This window comes from Cyclopterus lumpus, chromosome 15, assembly GCF_009769545.1.
Source record: "Cyclopterus lumpus isolate fCycLum1 chromosome 15, fCycLum1.pri, whole genome shotgun sequence".
Classification (NCBI taxonomy): Eukaryota; Metazoa; Chordata; class Actinopteri; order Perciformes; family Cyclopteridae; genus Cyclopterus; species Cyclopterus lumpus.
The window spans coordinates 16,316,758-16,340,755 of record NC_046980.1 but is presented as its reverse complement, the minus strand read 5'-3'; the positions used below and the strand labels follow the sequence as shown (position 1 = coordinate 16,340,755).

The 23,998-nt window shown below is 41.2% G+C and overlaps 1 protein-coding gene across 4 annotated transcripts in view; it reads left to right on the top strand.

Annotated features, from left to right (window-relative positions):
• macrod2 (mono-ADP ribosylhydrolase 2) overlaps positions 1–23,998 on the top strand; it is a 368,778-nt gene that overhangs the window by 74,022 nt on the left and 270,758 nt on the right. The gene's annotated exons all lie outside the window — the stretch shown is intronic.

The window sequence follows — 23,998 nt, the reverse complement described above, 5'->3', positions numbered from 1 at the left end:
TTTTTTGCACCAGGGGCTTCATTACCGATGTTATGATTTGTCAATTATCTCTTTTGCAGGTGGATTTTTTGTTGTTGTTAAATCTAGACAGCGTACATGTCTTCTCAAACACAATAAAGAAATGTTCACAATTTTAAAACCCAAATTATTTTGTCCAAGCAAGTGTAAACATTCTAATTTACAACGCTAATTAGAAACTTTGTCTCTATGTCTGAAAAACACACCAGATTGGCTTTTTTTTTATTGGCTAATTTTTGTAAACGTTGGCAAGTAATGAATATTTGATGATGTTGTTACAGTGAACCAGAATAATTTATAACAAGAATTTCGAATTGTGTTAATTCCTAATATATGTTTGTGTGTGTGTGTGTGTGTGTGTAGCTGGAGTCACATATGTGTACGGACACACGTGCACATGTGCATTCATTTTCAGTAAAGAGAAAGTATACTTCTGAGAGTTGTTATTTACTCATTCTGGGGGTACTAAAATATTTCACTGAAATTTACCCAGCTCTCTGTTTGTCAACAGAGAGCAGCTGCCTCTTTGTAACTAATGACAGTTAGAAAAGCTAAAGAACAAATGTTGCCAGTGAACTACCATTAGAGACCCCATAATATTTTTTACTGACAACATGTGAATGGAAAAGCCAGACTTGGAAATATCCTGCGGTGATCCCAAGTAATAATTGAACAAAATGACATTCATGGATGTAACTTCCGAGCGTACAAACAACAGCACAACTAATGTCTCTGTGTAGACTGTTTTAGTACTCTGTTCACTCGTTGTGTGCTCATGAGTTGAGGTGGACCTCCACTCCTCACAATAGTTATTGCCTCATTAGGATTGTGCACACTACACAAGAGTGACTGTCTAAGTGTCTGACCACCGCTCACATCTCCTGCCCAGTTATTTGCCAGAAGCGAGCGTGTCCCAACTCCAGCCTCAACACATCGGCACACGGTTAAACCATGATTGCCATCTTAACTGAAGTGCCTAATTGAACAGACACTTAAGCTTGGAGCATCTGCCAAAACTACTTGGACCTCCACTGGAGTTGTTTTTACGGATTCATTTGCTTTCGAGCTGGAATGGCTCTCACTTTTATTCGAAACACAATGGGATTTCTGGACAAATATGAATTGTCTGCCTGTATGCCTCTGTTCATTTGGATGGAGCAAATCTGTTTCTATTGATCCATCTAAATTGCTATTGTGCCACAAAGTCTCCACTGCATCTTAATGTTTTGCGAGCTTGTCAATGAGCTTAACTGTATCATATTAGTCCAGGTGTTGTACGCCAAAGGCTGCAAGGTGAGAAAAGGTCAGTCTCGGACATCCTGACTTGATCCTTGTCTTCCCTCCAGGGGGGCAGAGCAGAGAAACCTATGCCTGACCTCACCGTGCCTTCCTCTCTTAAATCGACTGCAGACACATCTGTCAGCGACTGCTGATTGAGCCTCTCTCAGACATACAAAGAGCCCCACTGGAGAACGAGGGTGTTGGGTTTCTGTTATCTCAAGACCAGGGGAAATCTGTGGCCCTGTTCATCTTTTGTTCAAGAGGGCGGGTGCTCTCCTTTCCCAAGGATGCGCTCTAGTCTGTCTGGACAATTTCACTGTGTTTAGACAACAGACAGGTTGTTTCCTACTCTGTTGTGTGTGTGTTTGCAAAGATAGCGAAATATATTAAGCCACTTGATTTTGCTAAGTGCTGGCTAAAGTGCCTTTTGGCTCTGGTGGCAACGAAACAACTGTTGAGTGTGCACTTGTTCTTGTTCTACATCAGTCTGTCCTCATCCCGGTTGTTGTCTCTAATGACAGACATTTGATAATCAATTTTCTTTGATTTTCCTGCTTTGGTCAGTAGATGGGTCTTACAGTTGGCAGGCTGTGGTGCCCTACTTTTTGGATGCAGACCCAAGTCTGTTTGGTGCAATGTAAGCTCAGTGTTATGTATGTTATTATATCTCCCTCAATGTTCTCAAAATCTGTCTTTTTAGCTTAGTGCGTGTTTACTGAAAAGCTTGTGTGTAATACAATAGGCCCCCAAAACTGCTCAGGGGCTCACAGGGGAAAAGTGGAGGCTGATTTCCCCTCATGTCTCCTTCCTTGCTCTGACTGGAATTCATTATTGACAGCCTTTCTGTTTTTTTAACCAATGCCAAATAAAGGGGAACATGTAAAAGACTGCTGCCAATACCCCACTTTGTTTTTCATTTACCTTCTGCTTTATTTGCATATTCATCCTCTACAGGCAATCAGTAGAGATCTTTGCTGTGGGCCCTTCATCTCCACTCTGCCATCCTTACAGGCAGCCTTTCAGTATCACAACAGTTTAACTCGGATTTGTGGATGAGAGGTGCTGTTGGTTATGCTAGAAAATTCACATTTTTGATTTGCAAAGGGTGTAATGTGTGCGACGGGGATATAAAGATGATTTGTAGGGGGAAAAAAAGTATAATTCAGTAAATATAGACGGATGTTGGATTTCATTAGTGTGGTTTTGTTGAGATGTAAATGTAGGCATCATGCAATTGCCCAAAAATGGTTGGCAGTGGAAGCTTTGACTGGTGGAGCTTGTTGGGTTTTATGCATATGAATGCAGATGTCAGTTCCATGAAGCAGGGAATGGTTGCCATGTAGTAAGGTACTAGTCTTTTCTAATGCAGATCCCAGATGTTGAGGGCTAGGTCGAACCCTTCATCTCTTGGGACGAGGATGCGCAAAAAGACAAGAGCCAACAACAACTGAGAATAAAGGCACCGATATCCTGCTGCTTAGGCAAGTCCAGGGGCCTCAGCCAGCAGCCATTTGGGCCTTGTGATTGTGTAAGAATGACAAGCCATGCAAAATAGCCCCATCGGCTGTTTTTCCCCCTCGTCTTTTGTTTTCTTTGGTTGTTTTTGTGGTTGCTGTTGTGTTGTTTGTAGAGACAGAGGAACTGAAGGATGAGCGAGTTCCATAAAAAAAAGGTAGAGGGGGGTAGGAGCTGACTTGTCAACCTCAGAACCTCCCATAGGTTAATGACCCCAAGAACAATGCTCTGTGATCAGATTAGATAGAGCACCCCTCCTCTCCCCACTGCACTAATCAGCACAATAAAGGAGGTAAAAGATAGAATTACCATACAGTGTTTTCACAGCGCAGCACACATTTCCAATGTAGCTAATTGAAGCCCTTCTTTCTTGCTTTGTGACTGGTTTACTCCTCCTGCACTAAATCTGTAATTAACCAACTTAGTATCTTTTCTCCAGTGAAATGGCAGCATTTATCCATACAATGGACTCTATATGCATGTGTAAGCGCCGACAGAGCCTGAAAGACAAACCTACAGACTTCTGATTCCTCAAACTAAGCAGCATATTCCTTCAGTATTTTGGTGAATTGTGTGCTGTAGTTTTTTGAGATTGGGAGCATGAGTGTCATATGAAAGGGTCAGTGAGGGTTTACAGCCCTGATGAGAGGAAGTCGTGGCTAATGTTATCTCGTGAAACAAACCAAGCTTTTGTTGCTCTAGATAAGATAAGATATATTGTACACAACCTTTAGGACTGTAATGGATCTTCTGATTGGAACACATACAGGAACTACAGCTCTTTAGCAACAGCATTTCGGGTAGAGAAGAGAGGTGGGATGTCACACACGGAACTGCCATGATTATGATCAAAGTGTTCACTTATCTGTGCCAAACACAAATTTTGTTTACTCTCATGAGCCCTATCTAAAAATGACCCTTTTTTAAAAAACCCTTTTTTTTGTCAGTGCTCTCCAATGTGAGCCGATGCTTCAATCACTTGCTTAAAATACATTCTCATTATCCAGTTCCACACTTGCATATGGTTGTCTGCAGTGATATAATTCAGTTTGCATCATTATATTGTTATCTGCCAAAGCTTGGTAGAGTTATGTTGACATTCTGTCATTGTGTTAGAGAGAAGCGTCTTCGGGAAACTTAGCCACTTAATTGGCATTAAACTCAGAAGGTGTTACCTGGTAACACCTCCAACCACCCTAACAAAAAGAAGGTGTCTGCGCCTCAGCGTCTGACACCAGTTCTCCGGCACTCATCCTGAGCGACTTGGATATCGGATGTCTTATTCCTCTGCAGCCAAGGGCCACATTCAAAGGAAACCTATAGAAAGTGATGACGGGGGAATAAAAGCACCGGTTGAGTCGAGAGGACGTTTATGACCCTCCTGAAAGAAGCATTCGTCGACAAACCGCCCATCTATTAGCGCAAGAGTGCATGGTGCTTGTGGTGGAACTGTCAATGACATGTTTTAGGTTAGACTGGGAGTAACCAGAGTAGACCCTCTTTATCCCACTCTGTTGCTGGGGTGTTTCTGAGGTTAACCTCCTGCTGGAAGAGGTGTATGTGTGTGGCAGTGTGCATTACATTGGCAGTAATGGGGATGAGGCGTGGGAGGATTTCAAGTTTCAGTGTCTTGGACATTGTCATGCTCTTTATCTAAATGGGCATTACATCCGTGAAACTTTGGACATCCACATTTCTTTTTACAAGCAAAAGTTCTCCAAAAGCCCTTTGACCAGAGAAATTAAGCGAAACCTCAGGAAAGGATCACACAAGGGCTCACTTCCCTTCAGGGCTGATATGTGCCTGTTGTGAAAAAAGTGTGCTTGTAGAGCTATGTCTATAGTATGTATCTGTCTACCTGTATCATTTAGTGATAATCAGCATAAAGAAAAGTGTAATGCGTGTGAGTTCAGCATTATATTGAAACTCTTCAGCCTTTGAAGTATGTCTTTGGTAACAGAGAGACAAATATTTGTGTATTGGAACGTAAGGGTTCTTTGTCCAGGATCAATGCTTTTTTTTATAGATCATAGCCCTAAAATATACTTTTCCATCCTCCAATTTCACAAATGAACAATAGAGACAAAGCTGTGACATTTCACAGGCCAGTAAGAACTCCTTTAAGTTGACCCATCAAAGGCAACCAAAGGTAGAGGAAGTCAACCAGCACATCGCTGATGGAGGAGATGGGTAGATGTATTGGGTAAATAGAAGGAGTGCCATTGTAACCAACATCAATCACACAGGCAATAACGGAGATGCAAATTTATACGCAGCGATAGGGAAAAGCACTGGGGGCAGGAGCTGCCAGACTTTGGCAGCTACTGATGCTGTCTCGGTGTTGGTGTGAAAATGGCTGTGATTTTAAATGGAAATGGTCCCTTTCTGTTGATTGAACCGTAGCTGCTCGCATGAAGTTTCTGCATAACATTGCAATAGGCTCTCAAAAAAATCATTCTTCTCTTTGTAAAGGTCACTGTTATGTGGAAAATGCCAGCGTTCCCTATTTGGGAACATTCATCACTGTGACTGTATCATTTGCAAAAGCTAATTGTTCCATTCCCATTTACGCAGTTTACAATTCACATCTCCACATATTTTTTTGGGATCATGTGTACACCTTATAATGCATTTTTACACAGGCTAGGGTTTTGTACAACATCTTTTATATTATTTTATAGACTGAAACAACATACAGTAAACATCAGTATTTGCTATTATTCCTTGACTATGTTGACAGTTTCCAACCTGCAACACAGATGCAGATTTGTGTGTATCCACTGCAGTGCCACAACTATGTTCTTTTATTGTACTTGTGTATTGTTTTGCATTTAATTATCTGTACTTTTTTAAAATCTAACTTTCTCCCTGCTGCTCCAGTGCCCCAATTTCCCAGTGTGATCATTAAAGTTTCATTAGCATTATCCCCATCATCAGCGTTTCTCTTATTCATGCCTATCACCTGAGTATCTGCCATGGGAGGCCTTGCATTTAGGCAGATATGTACTCCACATGGATTGCTTTAACACTGTTTCTGTGTTCCAATACCAAGTTTTGAGCATAGTTTGTAAAAGTTGGGCCCAAATTCTGCCAAACACATTAAAGTTCAGCGTGCGCTGCAGCAGCAACCGCCCCCAGTTCTCTCAGGATAGGAAAACCCCAGAGGAGACTCCATTTAACCCCTAAGGATTAGTGCTCATGCCTACTTTAGCACTGGTAAAAGGGAAAACGTCTCTGCACATTGAGTCAATAGGGATTCAGTCCCACTCTACTGGCTTCCCACACAAAAATGGACAAAGAAAAAATAAAGGTGAAGCTTTAGCTCTGACTTTAATAGGGCTAGATGTTTGCCTACTTTACCATTTGCCCTTCCGCTGCCTTTACAGTACATTACCAGTCGAAAAATACAAGGCCGTAATCTCAACATTACTGTATATTCAAAGCACCCTGTGCTTCCCATGAATATTGTGTCTGCATTAAGTTAGTCCTTTAAACACTGAAGCAAGAGTTATAATAGTGTGTTTTGGTGGTGTCTCTTTATGAGCTGTTTTTTTTGTCTCCTCTATCTGTCTCATTCACATTCTCCTCACATGTCTTGAACACATTTGTGTGTATGTTGAGTTGATTTCCGTCTTGCCGGTGGAGGTCGGTCGGAGAGAAGCGGTGTGGAGAGAAAGTCTGGTGCGATGTTGGAGGGCGTGTTTCTCTCACAGGGGTCCCTGGCAGAGTCAAGGCTCTGTCTGTTGACTTTAGTCCTTGGTTGACATTCCCTTGTGTTGGTCTAGGCTTTCATCACGGCTCCGTTCAAACAAGCGGCAGCAACTGATAAAACACATGCTCTCACTAACTCACAGTCAAGCGCGCACACACACATAGTGACACATGGACTGACTTCGATTTTACTTCATAGCAACAGGTGATGCCCCAAAATGGAGTCGTCGCTATAGAAGCTGTTTTGTGTTTTTCCAGGGGAGTTCTTGTAAAAATGAGTGCATCAACAGCTGCCCATGATGTGGAATGATATCTCTCTCCAGCAGTGTCTCCTCCTGCCAGAATACAGTAGCTATATGTTTCCACTTGTGAGGTTGATTCTGGCAAAAATACTGAGTTAAATATCAGAGGACTGGTTATCTTTCATTCTCAAGGAGGCAAACAAAAGTACATTTCTTTCTGTCTGAGCTAAATAGGTGGAGCAAGCTAACAGGAATGTAACTGATAGTCAAGCCGGAAGAGGGTCTTCTCCTGGTGTGGATTGCCGTCTGCTCTCTTGTGTGGATAGCTTCCCAGCCCGCCAATTTTCACGCTTGCACCGCAGCTCAGGAGTGCGCAAGGAGGAGCAGAGGAACGCAGGGTGTTGGGGCCGGTAGCGGTAGGGATGTGTGCTCAGAGTGACGTCACAGCCGAAGGGAGGCAGAGTGTTATTGTCCCAATGTAGAGAAGCAACGGTTTTGAAAACCAGGTGCAAACCACACCTGCGTGGGTTTCTTTTCCACCATGCGTAAATAGAGTTCAGTATCTTCTAAATGAATATTCTCCGTTTTGTCTCTTCCGTGTTTGTGTGGGTGTGTATGGGTGGCAGCCGATGGGCTCAATTGGGAATTATTTAGCATTCCCTGGAGAAAGACTCTTTTTCCTGCACTCTTTTTATTCACAAGAGCATACTCACTTCCCAGTTAGCTGTTCTGACTCAGCAGCCCATGACTGATCATCTGATCTAATGTTGAAATAGATTCTGTGTGAATGCGACTGCATGTTTCCTCTTTGCTCTATTGTCAAAACGCCAGTGTAATCTCAGACTGTATTGAGTTAGTAATTAATGCCTGGCATAAGCGAGTTACAGTTGCATAGTCTAAAGGCTTCCACTGTTGTTTTGAGGTGCCAGCAAGAGATTCTCACTCTTGTACTTAGAGAAACTGTTCTTTTCTGTCACCAAATCTCTCAGCGGGGATCAGCCGCATCATTCGTCAGATCTGAAGCTGAATGTGTCAGAAGAGATAGAGTATTCCTTTTTTCCTTTTTGACTTTATTGTAACAAGGCTCTGCATGATGTGCAGTCATCTACTGGGTTCTAATTGGGGCTAAGGCTGCTGAACTCCAGCCTGGCTCTTCTGAATGCAGTGACATGGAATTCTCTACAGAGACTCAGTGTGTGATTTTTCACAAATTCTGACAGGCATTTGAGGGTTCTCACATATCCAGCCGTCGGTTTACCTGAGCCACACTTCGTGTCTGTTTTTGTCAGTGTGAGACGTGTGTATGACTGTGGGGATACAAGTGTCAAGCATCAGTTTACGCCGGATAAGGTCTGCTAGGTGTTCTGCTTGCGATGTCAGTTATCTACAACAGATGAAAAGTTTTCCCCAGCACCTCAGCTGAAATTCAGTGGAAGCAACAGGGTTATCAAGTCAAAGATATTTTTATTATTATTTTCATGCGGCCAGTCTCCCTTACACCCTCCACCTCCACCACCCAGATCGCATGGCCAGCTAACCTTGCCCCTACAATGTTGAACAAACTTCCTGCCTTTGTTCGTTCAGTCATGTTTCCATGGCGACCACGCTGAGTCACCTAGAGAGCATGGACATGGACCCTCAGAAGGCCTGGTCTAGTCCATGGTTTCACAATATTTGTGAGACATAGCGCTAAGATGCAGAGGATGAAACGCATCAAAACCTTGTAGCACAGTCCAACAGTACCAAGCACTCCATGATAAATCCTTGTGCTTTTGATTGCTGCCTGAGGACCAATATGATGGTCAGCTCTGTTGTGAGAGAAAGAATAGCGAAAGTCAGTTTCACCCAGTGAGCAATTATCAAGCTGTTTGCTTAGAAATGAGGCTACGTCAGGATTTCTTTAGTCATTTGAATGGTACCTTATGGAATATGAAACATATCACAGTATAAATTGAGCGCACCACTGGCTCATCTATTTACCCATTGTCAGTGGGCTCTTGTCATATTGAAACACACAGCAGTCTGGGCTTCTCCTGAGTGGGAGCTCCCACTGCCAAAAGAAGTGTTAGCTGAGCCAGAGGACCTGTCAGGGGAGCACAGACTTGCTGTTAACACCCGAGACACCCCAAAACGGACATGAACACGGGCAGCAGATGCACACTTGGTTCTGGTTATACTACTTTGAGATTCTGCATCCACACACGCTTTCAGTCGGTGAGTACGGTTTGTGTGAGCATCCATTTTATTTCTGTACATCCTTGCAGACATGAGCAATTTACAAAATGTACATCATGCATATACCCTCTTGGCAATTTGAGATTAATGCCCTTTTGAGACATGCACTTCACTCTGTAAAAGGCCTTGTGATTTCCCAGTAAATGTCCGCTTCGTGTTTAAAAAAAGATCTTGAATAATTTTTCTTGTAAAAGTCATGCCAGCCGTGCAACTTGCAAGGACCTTCCACTTGAACACAGTGTGAATGCAGTCAGTCACATTAATGAAAAGGCTGCAGCATGTCACACAGGTAAATGCACATAGTAAGAGTGATATTAAAAAGGGCCATTTTAATTTTGGGATAGAGTTCTCATTTGTTATCATTTAGAAATCAGTTTAATAAACCATGAAATACTGTAAATGAGCCAATTATAATGGTTCTTCACGCATCGGAAGAATGTTTAAACTCCGGTTCATGCTAGCTTGTACTTGAGGTCTTTACATGCAAATATAGAAGTTCACCCAGAGCCATAAACAATGCTTACATATCCAAACTAATAAATGATGGGGGATCAGCAAAGGCCTTTAGAGCGCCCTCTCGTGTGGTGGATGCCAACTAAACACTGCAACACTATAACACCCAGCTATGTTGCAAATTCCATGTCTAAAAATTGCTAAGTGGGTTAAAGTTAGCCTGGATCTGGATCCATTCCATGGCTAGTCATAATTTATCTTACACTGTTCAGGTTAAATTATAAATAAGTCTACCGTTTTTTTCTTTTATGTGTAAGGCAACATCAGGCTTGACATAAACAATGCTTTATTAACTTTGTAAAATAAAATGTGACAAACATATAAATAGACATAGATTTGCCAATTTATTTATTAAAATATCCAACTCCAGATTGGCCCATTGTCATGATACAGCTATTTGGGTCATTATCAAACCAGTATATATCAGTATCGTCTCAGCCAACCAAAAGCAGATATGGTATTTATTGATGTTGAAACACAAACCCCAAGCCTAATACATCCTCTCTAATGCACTAAATGAGTTGAACGTATGATGACTTTTCCTATGGATTTTGCATGATAGGTTCTGAGACACGCAGCCTAACTATGCCGACAGACCATTTAGTGTTCAACAATCTTTTGGATTTTTTACATTTGATTAAGTTGGTTGTCTGCTTTAATTCCACCAGTTTTCACATGGAAATTGCAAGAGACAGTTTTTCTCATTAGCTTGTCGGAGTTTGTGCACCACTAAACTGTTTGTTTGTGGCGGTTTTGCAGGTGTGTCTTTGGCTTTGCGGTGGCCATGATGAGATTGGCTTTGTGTCTGTAATTACTAATTTAGCTAAAGTGCGGGGAAAACAAACAGAGCAGGAAAAGCTGCAATGATCAGACGGTAGCTCTCTCCAGCTGCCTCCAGCTCTAATCTGCTCAGGTAATTCTTCTCAAACCCATTGGTTCCATGCAAGCGATTGAATTTCAATGCATCCCTGATGAGATGGAAGGAGAAAAAGACAACCTACCTGAGCACTCAAAAGGATTGGCAAGCAGATGCTCGGTCAAAGTGACAGGTGATAAGTCCTTTGGCACGCTTTAAGTGAAATCTTTATGCATTTATTGCGGTACGTTGCCGTGCTGTCACTGCCTGTCTTTCACGTGGTCCCTCTCACCACATTTTCTTAGCGACAGAACAAGCAGCCTTTACAGACTGATAAAGCACCTGTGACCTTTCAAATGAAGTGTTCTGTTCATTTAAGTGAGTACTTCACAAGGTGTTATATAGAGAAATGCAATAAGCAACTCCACTTCCCCTGGTACAGCATCGACCCTACTGGCCTAATTTCTTGTTGAAATGGATTTTAATTTCCACTTCTCTGGCAAAGATAGCATTTCCAATCAGGCGTGTAGCATGCAGTCGTCGTCAGCTTGAAGTTGTGCAATGCAAAAGAAGAAATGCAGTTGGATTCAAAGTCACTGTGTTTTGGCCAAAGTTGAATATAATGGGCAATGTGCTTATGGTATTATTCAGCAAATGATAGCTTTATGTGACTTGTCCTTATGTACAGTAGCAAGTACTAAAGGCTTTTTCTGCCCTCGGTTCACACATTATTCCTCAGAAAGCAACAACCTTAATTTGTAGGTGCCCTGGCTATTGAGTAGTATAAGGGGCAAATGCAGTACTTTATCATTGAAGTAGTACAGCTTTACTGCTTGTGCATACACTATAAAGCATGCTTGACACTCTGCCTCAAGATTATGTGAAGAACAGGCTGCATTATATTGTAACTGCTGCCTCTAGAATGCAGAGCACCTGCCAAATGTTACACCTCGTGTGGAAAAGTGGTCAGTTAAGATAACGCTCTCTCTGGAAACCCTCGCCCACCAACAATACGCAGTTACTTATTGGCATTCCGACTTAAATTTGTCAGTTTAATGTGTAATGCTGGAGTGTGTGCACTCCGACAACCACATGTTTAATAAACAATGTTCCGTCTTTCTTCTATGACCGTTACTATTCCTTTAAGTGTTTCACATAACATCACTTTCAGAAAGCTCTCAGTGTATTTGCCGTGGCACCAGCAGGCTCTGCAGCACATGCAGAGCAGCTTAAGATGCTTTGGCCCGTATTTAGCTTATTGTGTATAGCAATGTGAAGCCCCCTTAATTGGAGTCCAGGGGAGGATCTCTGGGAGCGCTCTCTAAGTACTGCCCCAAAATTGTCTTGGGGTCAAAGGTCAGTTTGGAGATTTGCATGAGGTTCCATTCCAGAAAGAGCATTTAAGCCGACCATTTCATTTAAATTAGCAGCTGAAGCAGTTGGAATGTGGTACAATATCTCTTCATTCCCCGCACGAAATGTCCTCAGCCACCTTCATTCCCTCCTCACTTCATCTTACTGTATGCATTTCTTTTCATCTGTGTGGATCAGGAGCAGTCTGCCCTTTCAAGTGGAGACCCCCACACCGAGTGGAGACCCCCACACCGATCCCATAATAACACATCTCTGCAAAACGGACAACTGAAAAAGCTGTCTCATCAACTGAAATTGATGGCAATCAGTACATTGTGGCCTTAAATGCAATAGTAGTGCATTAGGGATGGGGTGTGATCAGAACCAGAGAGCTGTTGCCCAGAGTAGCTAAGCCTATTGTCTATAAAGACAAAGCAGGGTTGGAGCAGGCATGGGTGACTATTCTAACTCCTTTCACTTCAGCCCACAAAGTTGGATTTCCCTGAATCAACAGTCTAATCCCCCTTTTCCTAGTCTACCTCTCGCTCAGTCAGCCATCAGGCCTTCTCTTTATTCCTGTGGACACTTGCGCTTGCTTAGCATCATTAGCTGAGGCTCAGTCCTACCCCGTCTTTAGCCCCTTATGAAGTCCCTGTTGCTCTTTTTAGGAATGGTCACCATTTCCAATAGCATTAAGTCCTTGGCTGTTGGACTGTAAAACTCTAATACCAGCATCTTAAGGAGTTTTTAATCCTCTTGAGCAAAGACCCATAAAACCTGGTGATGAAGACAGCCCATGCATGCATCCCACACAATTGCCTACATCTACAGTAACAGCACCACTAATAAGAAGGAATGAAAATCTTTATATGTCTTTTACGTGTTTGAAATAAGAATTCCATTTATTTTTGTTGCATACTGTTACAAAACATAGTCTGGTCTATTCAGAGGTAATACAAGAGGCAAGATACATGAACACTAACGTTAAGTTGCTTTTTTTAATAAAAGGCAGTCCTTTGCTCTTATTGTTAAATGCTCTTTGTAGCTTTGATCAAATTTACTTTTGATAACATGAGTGCAAAAAGAGAACTTCAATCATGAGCAGTGGTCCTAATTTCTTAGGAAATGTTATCACATGAGATTCCATTCATGCAGGGTATTTATTTTTAAAGTTTTTTTGTGGAAAATACAATCACTGACAGTGTATCAGGTTGCATGAACATTATGATTACCATCTAGACTGATGGAAAATTCTAATGCAATGTTTGGATAGAAAAAAACAAACACTCTTTCACACGGTCGTGGTCTGTTCTGAATTCGTCTATATGGCTATAATGCTAAATAGAAATTGGATTTAACAGCAACACATAGATGTTCTTTCAGGATGATTAGAGCTGCAGCCAGGCATGCTGTCCTTCTACACTTGCCTGTTTAGTGTGAGATTAAGCCACCCAGAACCTGCACATTCACATTCACTCCTTTCACCAGAGTGTTTTTGGAATACCTTTTCTTCCTTTATTAAAGCAGTGGGGTCATTAGGGAGCATGTTGCTATCAGAATGAGAGTGGAAATGAAAAGTGCAGCACGGAAGACACAATAGATCCTCAGAGTTTAGAGCTGCTTCTCTTGAATTCAGTTATCAGATTTAGGCACTTTGCAAAGTGATACCCTGAATAGTTCAGCTGAGAGTGGTTACGAGACATGTTTTAGTTTGATGTAACAAAGTAGCTACTCTTTTGTGTGGTTTGTTCCTCTTTCCTCTGCATTGTTCTGGGAGCATTTGCTCTTGAAATCTGTGCAGTGTATAGTTTTATGCATCGTCTCTAACAGTCTTTACTGCTGCTTTGATTTCAGCACTGTGGTTTGGAGCACCAGTAGTTTTCATGTCACATTTTCACATCTTTTAAGGACTTATAAACAGTGAAGGTGGTGCGCTTACAGTGAGCCGAGCTGTAAATAGCCCGCTCACATTGGAGGTGGAACAAATGTCCTGCTGTACTAATTCACAATCTGGCCTAAAGCATTATTTATGTAATGTAATCATTTGAGAAACAAAGACACAAAGTATGCAAGTGGGTGACTGCGAAGCTGTTAGCCACGCAAATAATCAAAGAAACATAGTAGAAGTTATTTAATATTTAGTTAGTCATTTTAAAAAGTAAATGTGCACAAGATCTGGCAAAGCCATTATCAATAGACAGGAAATAATCCAGCATGCAGCCTAGTTTTGATTGGAGAAAAACAACATTTTTATATTCCATTCCGTTTAATCATGAGAGGATGCTAATAAGGTAGTAATATAGTCTTATGTGTTAGCTAATAGCTTACGTACAGTACGATTTTACGTTTAATTTTATGTACATCTTTTGCACAATCACAACTAACACGTGCACTGTTTTGTATGATGTTGAACACATCACATACTATAGCCGTCCAAGCCATTCATCTGGAAGTAATAGGAAACGCAACTGCAACTGTTTACCCAAGAGCTGATATGTTTATCACTGGCTCCATGGTATCACTTCCATCTAAATGGAACCATCTGCATATAGAAATACTGCTGACAACAGCACTATTGCTGGTACAACAAAGTTGATAGATTGTACATGTTCACAATTTGCCATAACAATATTACAAATATGACCTTATGCATATAGAAAGCTGCTGTTAACTGTTCAAAATTGTGTTTTTTCTTACTGCCAGAATAACCACCCTTCTGCCTTTCCATAATAGAGACATGAGATGAAATAAACAACCACGCTCCAATCAATGTGCATTGAGGATCCGTTGAGGCTTCAATTTCTAAAATGCATAGAACAGAGTCCCATAAAGGACCAACACTATGATTCAGTTGTCACGCTTCCTTCACTGAGTAGAGTATAAAGGCAGGCACCTCCACGGCTCATCCTACTTTTGTGCTTGTGATGGAAAATGATTTATGTGCTGGATTTTACCCTGACGCTTTTAAGCACCAACACAGCTCTGTCTTCAAATAGACCTTGAGCAAGTATTTCAAATATTCACCCCCGATGCAGCCAGACAAAAGGGAACAAGAAGCCGTGTGAAAATACCTTCAATGTTGCCCCACTTTGTCAAAAATCAGAAGCAATTAATCTCAGAGGAAATAATTGAGCTTATTCTGCCAAATATAGTCAAGTAGGACTTGAAAGATAACACATGGAGATAATGTTCCACAGAGTAGGGTAAACATGGACGCCGCTGGCTTGTACACTTCTTAATTAGACAAGGCATTATGAGCAAAGGGCATCTCACAATTTGAACCCACGATGTTGCATCATATCAAGCAAAGTGGCAAGACTCCTTTTTGTTTTTGATCTGATAGTGACCATCTTTAAGTACATAAACAAAACGAAAATCTACATGAACACAACACCTGATTTTAGCTTGAAGACAACGCCACATTCCAGCCCTTTTCAACCCAGAAGTCATTGAACTACTACAAGTAGTAGCATTTCAACTGCTATGTTGTCGTTGTCGTTCGGGGACATGGTGTTATCAGACAACATCATACAGCTTTTGGTGACTTTGTGTTAGCTGCACCCATTCTGACAAGCTACAACTCATTTCCCTCATAAATACAGCATGCAATACATTGATCACATATTCGAAAGCTATGGGATGTTGTTAGTTATGATTCTTATAAGGTGCAAACAATAGAGAATGCCACATATGAGTAACTACCGGTACATTTTAAGCCATGCATTTCAGACATTAAATAACTGTATATAAGTAATCAAGACAAGTTGCAACACCATGGATGGGTCTCCTTTGTTGCACCAAACTCTTTCACGCCTTCCACTTCCAAAATGATTAACTTGGTGTTATTTGTTTTATTGCTTCCAGAGTTGATTTTAAACACAATGTTTTGGTGTACTTTCTTTTTACAAATAGGCCATGAATCATCCCCAAGCATATGGAAAGTGCAGGTTTGTGTCCATGTTAAACTTGATTACCAATATTTCTTCCCTAATCTGGGCTTCCTGAGAGCTGCTGAGTATGCACGCTGACCAGCTGCTTTCTGCTGTAGTTTTTTGATGAGTCGGTGCATGTGTGCAGCCAAGATAAATCAGGCCCACACATTTGATAATCATCTTTACCCACTTACTTGACGTACAGGCACCTGTAAAGAAAATTATTTGTAGTTAAGTTTAGCGTGTATTGCAAACTCAAACAAAAAAGACTTGGGAGTTCATTGCACATTTAAGGAGCTGATAGAGGATGGATTTATTTTCAGATCAACTGAAACTTTGTTTTATTTATTCTTGGTGTCGCAGCTGTTCTATCTACCCAATGAAATTGTATAAAAAACAGTTACATTAAAATAATGCAGCCCAAACCCAAATAAAGTGAAACCAATCACATTAAATTGGGAACAAATTGCATGTTCTTAGTAGATGTATGTGCCTACTGTGGCAATTAAAGCTCCTAACAGAACTTTTTTCCCATTATAAATCTGCCATCTTACCTAAGATAATACACTAGTTTAGATTTCAATGTACAGTAGTTGGCTTGAATTTTTCAAAGAAGAATTACAGGTGGAGAGAGGGAGTATTTTAGCTAATTAGAAAACAATTCCTCGTCGAACAGGTAATATATCCCAATCCATATCCTGCAATACTTATATTACTGGGTCAAATTTTAAAGAGAGGCAAAAATGATCTTCTGTTACTATTTTTAACTTAAATAACCTACATAAGATGATTAGAAATTTACTGGAAACAACATTAATAATCTTGAAACCTATATTTGTTCTACTTTTTTGTCTATTTCCGCAGTAACATAACTTTTGCTCCATTCATTTGTCGGCACAGTCAGAAAGACTGAGGGGGAAATGACACAAAGTTGAAGGTATTCAGGGCTTTTGAGAAAATATTCTTGGCTGGATCCCCAGAAGCACGCCAGAAGTCTTCTATATTAGCAGATTTCTAATATATTAACATCAGAGAAAAAAGGTACACAAAGGCAACGTTGGTGGATACTGGATTAGAAAACGACTTTATTGGAACAGGACATAATTGGTGTTTGGACTGGAGTGACGGACATGCATAAGATAAGATAAGATAAAATAAGATAATCCTTTATTAGTCCCTCAGTGGGGAAATTACAGGATTACAGCAGCATTGCTCACAGTAATAAGTAAAAAACGGACATACTTCCAGTGGCATACTTCCTGTTGCAGGCCACTGGACGATGGAATTATCTGATCTGATTTGCTGAAGTGAACATCCTTCCGCTGTCTTCCTAAACAAATAACTGTCATTTTGTTTTTTACTGGACCTCCTGTTGGCCTCTCGCTTGGCAGCCTATTTCCTGGCTGCATGCACCGCTGTTTCCTGTTCCTTGAATCCGAGCAAACGGTGGAGTGTTTCTGTTGGACCGGCAGAAGAGATTTCTGAAGGAAGCTACAGGCTACCGGTTTTAAAGTCAATCCATAGCTAACTTCATTTAAATAGCACACGCACATGCACATGCACATGCACACACACACACACACACACACACGCACATGCACACACACACACACACACACACACACACACACACACACGCACACACACACTAACTTGAGCTTCCTCTTTGGTCATTTCTGCACACAGTGGGTCTGCCCGAGGTGGTTTCAGCATCAGTACCTATTATTTGCTAATGTGATAATACATTTATATTAAACACTATACTGTACGTTATCAGCAACCAAAACTTTCAAAAATACTGTAATATTCTAATTCAACAAGCCTTCATTGTGATTCAGACAATGAAATGTTTCAATCCAGATATGTTTATTATTGCTGCTGAATAACTGCCCTTTGATTTAATATTTTGCTGTTGAACAGATATTGATGTTTACTGATCCTTTAGCCCCTCCTGTGGTTTTTGAGTTAGCTTTTACAATTTCAGTTTGATACTTAGTATATTGCATACATTTCAATGAGGACCTATTAACGGGGAAATCAATAAAATGTAACCTAATAAATAGTCTCGTTGACCTCAAACAAAGTTGAATAAACATTTCAATTCAAAGTTGTCTCCTGACTTGAGGAAAACAATACGAGTGTCGCGAGTCGGGGACAGAGTGCTACGTCGCTCCAGATGGGCAGGGTTGTATCTGTTGTTAGCGGTCTCCGAGGCATGAGGCCTTCGTGGAGCCTAAACAGATGCTGCTCTTTAAATGAGACTTCTGACATTAACAGCGGTTAGTGCACTCCTGTGAGGCCTCCCTTTACAGCTGTTCTGAGGCCATTTCGTTTTTTAATTGGGATGGGAGAGATCATAGATTACATTAGTCGAGCAGGAGACACTGCGGGCCCCTCCTTTTCTTCTGGTTATCTGGGCTGCTAGCTTGAATGTAGCCTCCTGCTTAATAAGCCTCCCAATGGAGCACTGGCCCTCAGACCCAGCTATTGAGTCAACCGTACGAGAGGGTTTTGCAGGGAGGGCCTGTCTATTAGCTCCTTATGTGTCTGCGCGTTGCAAAGAGGAGAATGTGTGTTTGTTTTAAAAACGGATTGGAATCAATTCCTCTCAATCAATCAATTTCCTAAATTTGTCTGTTGCAAAATATAACCTTGAAGAGAAAATACATAAATACGTATCCTTTTGCTCAAAGGTAGTATGCCGCCTGTCTAGACTGTCAGGCAGTAACCAATACCTGCTGTCTGGCCAGCAGTGACACATTATATATTTGCAGCAGACAATCCCTGTATTTATGTATGAGTTAAATATGCCCAGGAGACATCGCTGGAGATTACATATCTGCAACCGGACTTCTCGAACAGATTGACATACAGCTGTTAACTCGATTTAAACTTGATTAGGGCCAAATTGAAGAATGAATGCTCCCTCTCTTTGAGCAAGGAGGGGGAGGAAAGGCAAAGAGGGGTATTGACAGGGTATCAGTGCTCCCTGAGCAGGCCACACGAGTATGTTTTCATTCCTCACAGTCTTCAGGGAGAGGGTCAGACTTTGTAACTAGAACATGCCATGCCAATGTTTCTTCTCTCTTTTAGATTAGAAAAATAAATAAAAACATGTCCGGATATCCAATCCTATCAATCAAGTGTGTGTCTTCTCAAAGTCCTCTGTCATATGACTCCAGTACACACACATGGTTGCTCCCACCTAATAGACATGTTAACCCAACAGGGAACGCTGACCAGAGGGCAGTGAATTTGACCCAATTCTTTTCATTTAAACACGGAGCGCCTGGAGAGGTTAATCCTGCACTACTTGCATTGCTCTTGAGTTTCCACCTCTCCTGTCTTTGGTCTGGTTCTGCTTGAGTCAGTGGTCTATTCATCTATTTCGCTATGTCTCTATTTCTTTATTTCTCTCTTTCTCTTTTTCTCAGCTTTGTCTGAGGCAGTGACAAAAAATAATTTGTTACAGTCCTAATGGTTGATGTATATCACTTTATCACACAGCATCGATTGTGCTACTATGTGCAGCTTGGTGGGCCTGCATTGTGTTTTAGCAATGCTTTCTCATCCTGCATCAGATCTCATTAAAGATGGAAGTGAAGATTAAACCACATCCTCTTTCGCACACTGCGGCACTGGGCAGGAGGCATCCACTTCCCTTGTATTACTCATGAATAAGATTGAACAAGCAGTTCCTGCAGTGGCAAACATAAAGCTTATTTGCCACACCAATGAAGGGTTTATTTCATCAGACAAGCTGACAGGTACACCATTACTTGGACTTTACTGTTGGAGCCTTGGAACATAGTAGATTTCATAGAGAAACATTACATGAATTATATTGGGATATAAGGTTGTGGTGGGAACTACATAAAGAATGCATTTGTACGCTTTTTCTCATACATTTTGCAACACATGTCTCTTATTAAGATTTTCTGCAGTCTGTTTTTATATATTATGTCTTTGTTCAATCAAAAAAACACATTTAATGTCAAATATCCCGTCGCTGATTAATAAAAGCATGTGACTTTGCTGGGTGACAAACTTGTGCGGGTTCGTCACACAATGTTCCTCTGAATGGGTCTGAAGTTGTGTTTCTTTAGTTTTTCTGTGACGCATGCAGCGGAGATAAGCCAGTTAAATGCTTTGGAGGCTAGTCCAGCTTCATACATGATGAACACTTCGAGAGCTTGCGCTTGCCCTTTTACTGGTGGTTCCTCAGTAATTAGAACTTCCATTAATGATCACAAAGTCCCTCTTCTTTGATGTGGTGCTTTAATACAGACAGTGTCATATTCTTTTAGTGTATTCAGGGAGAAGGCTCAAAGATGCTAATCTAATGCCAAATCAGAATTTAGCAGTGTGACTGTTATTATGCTGTAAAGAGATGCCTCAGTCTTGGCATTTAATTAAAAAGATTGAAAGCATTCAGCTCTGCTTTCAGTAATCTTATCGGAGTTTGTCCATATTTGGTGGTTTCCGTTTGTAACCGAATCCTTCATGTACAATGTGAAATCCATGCGCAGTAATTGCATCTTTGATCGAATCGTCATCTTAACTCTTTTCCAGATGTTTAACTTGTGGCTGTGAGACGAATCGAAACCCACTGATGTACACCAGTTTAGTCAGTCAGTCTACCTGGGCAGCCGACGATTCCACTTAGGTCATTCATCCATCTCACCTCCCTAACTGAATTGCATTTTAATCATGTATGCTTTTAGCCATCTGTGGCTTCAGTTCTCTCTCTATTCTCAACAATGCACTCACATTTACTATTTGGAGACACATAGACGGGAGCCCCTTTTTGCTCGCCGACTGGACTGCCTCATGGTTGAGGTAACATTGGAATACAGATAGATCTCTGCCTCTAATAGAGGTCACAGAGACATTTCCATTCATTACCCTTCCCAAAAAGATTATTATTTTTTTTTCTTCTTTCAAACAAAATTAAATTGTATTTGCCAAACATGTGGCTGGTTGACCTGTGAGATCTTTCAAGCAATTTGTCATGTTTTGTGTCGAGCCCCGTGAGCAGGTAAACATACAAAAGGCGGAGCGAGAAGTGCTCTGTGTTTGTTTGTCGGGACTCGGGACCTGTCCCTACTCATACTCCCTGATTGGTCGGTGACAGGAGAGACTGGCTGAGGTTAATTCTAGGAAAAGGATACATCACAGCGCTGTGGCAACCAATGCATTTCAAATTATGTGTCCTTGGGATGCGGGGTTACTGCGGAGTCCGTCTCCTCTACCTAGAAACAGTCTAACTATAGGTATTATTGAATGGGCCTGACAACGGGAAGGTCATGTTGACTTGTGCAGAGTGTGCGGTTACACAGAAGGTCTGCCTGCCCTCGGACATTATTATTGTTTAGATGAATTTTCCAAAGCTCATTTCTTTGTAAGGACCCAACTTATTAAGTTGCAACTGCAACATATTTCATGTTCTATATAGCAGCTTTCAGGTCCCTGGTTTTAGGGACTTGGTAATAAAGAAACCCACTGAGGATCACACTGCTTCTTCAGCTACATTGGATATTGGGAAATGGTAGAGTGGTGCAGTAACTACTAGCATGAAAGATTTTGGATATTATGATTCTGGCCTTATTACCTATATTATACCTGACGACACTCATGTAGTTCTTCTCAGCAAAACCCAATAATTAATCCAGTTTCTCTCCCTCCATTTTTGGCTTCCCAATCTGAATTACAAACAAATCCTTTTCACCTCTCTCAGCTTTTCTTTTGTCACTTCTTGTTTGATTTTATGCAGAATTCCTTTGCGAGCTGTCTGGAGCTTTTGATTTCATCCTTCTTTGTATCTGCTGCTTTTTTGGGCGAGACTCTGGTTTCTCTTCATTCCCAGGCTCCTTCCTACCTGCTGGAGAGTTTTGTCAGCCAAGCGCGGGGGTGGATTTATATTATTCTACACTGGGATCTGCGTCTTCAGAAAATCAAGGCCATTAAAATTGAGTGTTAATGTGGGGTCATTTGTGTGTAAGGAATAGGAATTACAAAGAGTAGTGAGTTAAATATATTGTGGAGGGGATACCTGCTCCCCGTGTTTTCTTCTCCTTTAACATTCAGCTCTTCAGTCAGCCTCACAGTCTTGGTTTGTGAACCTAAAACAACCCCTTCATTTTCTTCAGCATTTGTAAACGCCATATAAATTGTCTCACCAGAAGTGACAGGCCCCTTACAATGTAACTAGTGTGCTGGCGTGTTTTGGAGCTGCCAGAGTGAAGCAGATATCTGTTCACCGCCCCACCTCCGATTATACAGGCTTGAACACAGGAACACTAAAGCTGACAGTGTTGTGTAAAACTGGCCTGGTTTGGCGAGAAGGACCACCTCTCATTATTACCCACATTCTCCGGCTGCTCACCTCCTATATGACACGTGAATTGTTAGTGCTATTTGAAAAGGACTTTGGAGTCCCGTACGGCACCTTCATGAGAAAAAACCCCCATCTGTCATCTGTCGGTGCTGGTATCCTCACATAAACCTTCCTGGTGGGAAAGCCGGTCGTTGTCACAGGGGTTTTATATCCCAGCAGGAAACTCTAAAGTCACACCAATGCTCGCTCATTTTTTTCCCTGCACAATGTTTAATGTACACCCTTTTCATCAGTACATCGTTGGAGAAAATCTTGTGTAAATCTTGGCTTTAGCACATAACCCAACATCAAGAGGGCTCCAGTGTGTGTGTGTGTGTGTGTGTGTGTGTGTGTGTGTGTGTTTGTGCAATAAAATAAGGAGCTTGGAGGCAAGCCAATTAACAGCTGCAATTAAGCAGCACTGCAAAGTTCAGCAGGAGGACGGCAATATAATTTAGAGAGATATAACCATTGTCAATCTATTCTCCTAGATAAGTATCCCCATGATAACAATTTCAGTCTATCAGCCTGCAACACGTCTGTCAATTATTTAGTTTGATTTGGTTGATTATGTGTCCCATTCATTCGGGGGACGGGACGGGACAATGCAGCACAGAGAGGCTCTAAAAAGTGTCAGCCAGGCAGGGTCTTCAGAGAGGTGCAGTACTGTGAACTTGATTTGAGCAGAGTGATGGATCGTATCCATGCCGTTGACATAAAGAAATTAGTATCAAAGCAGAACACTGAGAACCACAGTGCTCAATACTGAGCAACGAAATGGAAGTGGAAGAAAACAAACAAAAAAAGAATATTTAACTCTTCTCGGCTCTTCGTCTTCCCAATTCACTGTTTTATTCAAGCTTGGATTTAGTCGACATCGCCAAGAGGAAAACATCTGATTGTATAATTCTCATGGTGTCAGCACTCTGTTTTAGACTGCCTTTTTAAAAGCTCCTTGAATAAGCAATTGAAACATGTGGTATTTTTCTTTTGCTTTAACAAAAGGCTGCAGATACCAGTGAGCAGGAAATTATCTGTGGAGATTCTGTTTGAATGCTTGTTTGAAGACGCACCGAGTGAAGTGAACGTTGTGTGATCCATAGGTGCTACAAAAGGTTGAAGCTCAAAGCAATATAAGACGATTATTGTTGCAGGCTGTGCCTTTCCTGTATCTAGCTTAATTCCAACATGAGGAACTGTGAGGTATTTATATATGTGAAAACCCTCGTTTGCTGTTAGCGCTATAGCATTTACAATATCTAACAGGGAGTTAACAGAGTGGGATATCAATGCACATTTGTCAGTCCAGTCTCTTCTTCTTTGAGCTATGATTATAGGGCAGGAAAATAATAACCCTAACAGCTGCTATTCAGAAACCAGTTTGTAGAACTGCAGTTTTCTTCTCTTACAATCGTGGTCTGTGATCGGGTGTGTTGAGCTTCCACAGTGTAAGACATTATCTTTGAGGTGCAAAGCATTTTTATAAATTTCCATTACAAAGTATGGGAAATAAATAACCGTCTCAAAGTAAATACCTCCCATTATGATCAAACTGTTACAATTCACTCTTAATGTTAATACAGGTATGATTATTTATGAGATCATCTCTCATCCAAGAAGGTTGGCTTATCTTTGTAGGCATTTTTATCACCAACTTCAGTAGACTGAGCTGACATGTCTTCATTTACACTGGTGCACTTGATTCAGGAGATTTAGGCAAAAGGAATGTCTGTTTGATAGTTTTCCAGTAAAACCTCACCATATTCACCACTATATCATGTTATCATTTAGTATTTTTTCTCATCTAGTTCTCTGTGATATACTTTATAATTGCCGTGTCTAATACTAACTACTGTAATACATACACGCTGTCAAAGTTCTACTGTTATGCCTTTTTGGAAATGTTTCTTTTTCTTCTTTTTTTATCATGGTAACATGCATGCTGTGGCCTATCTCCTCTAGACTT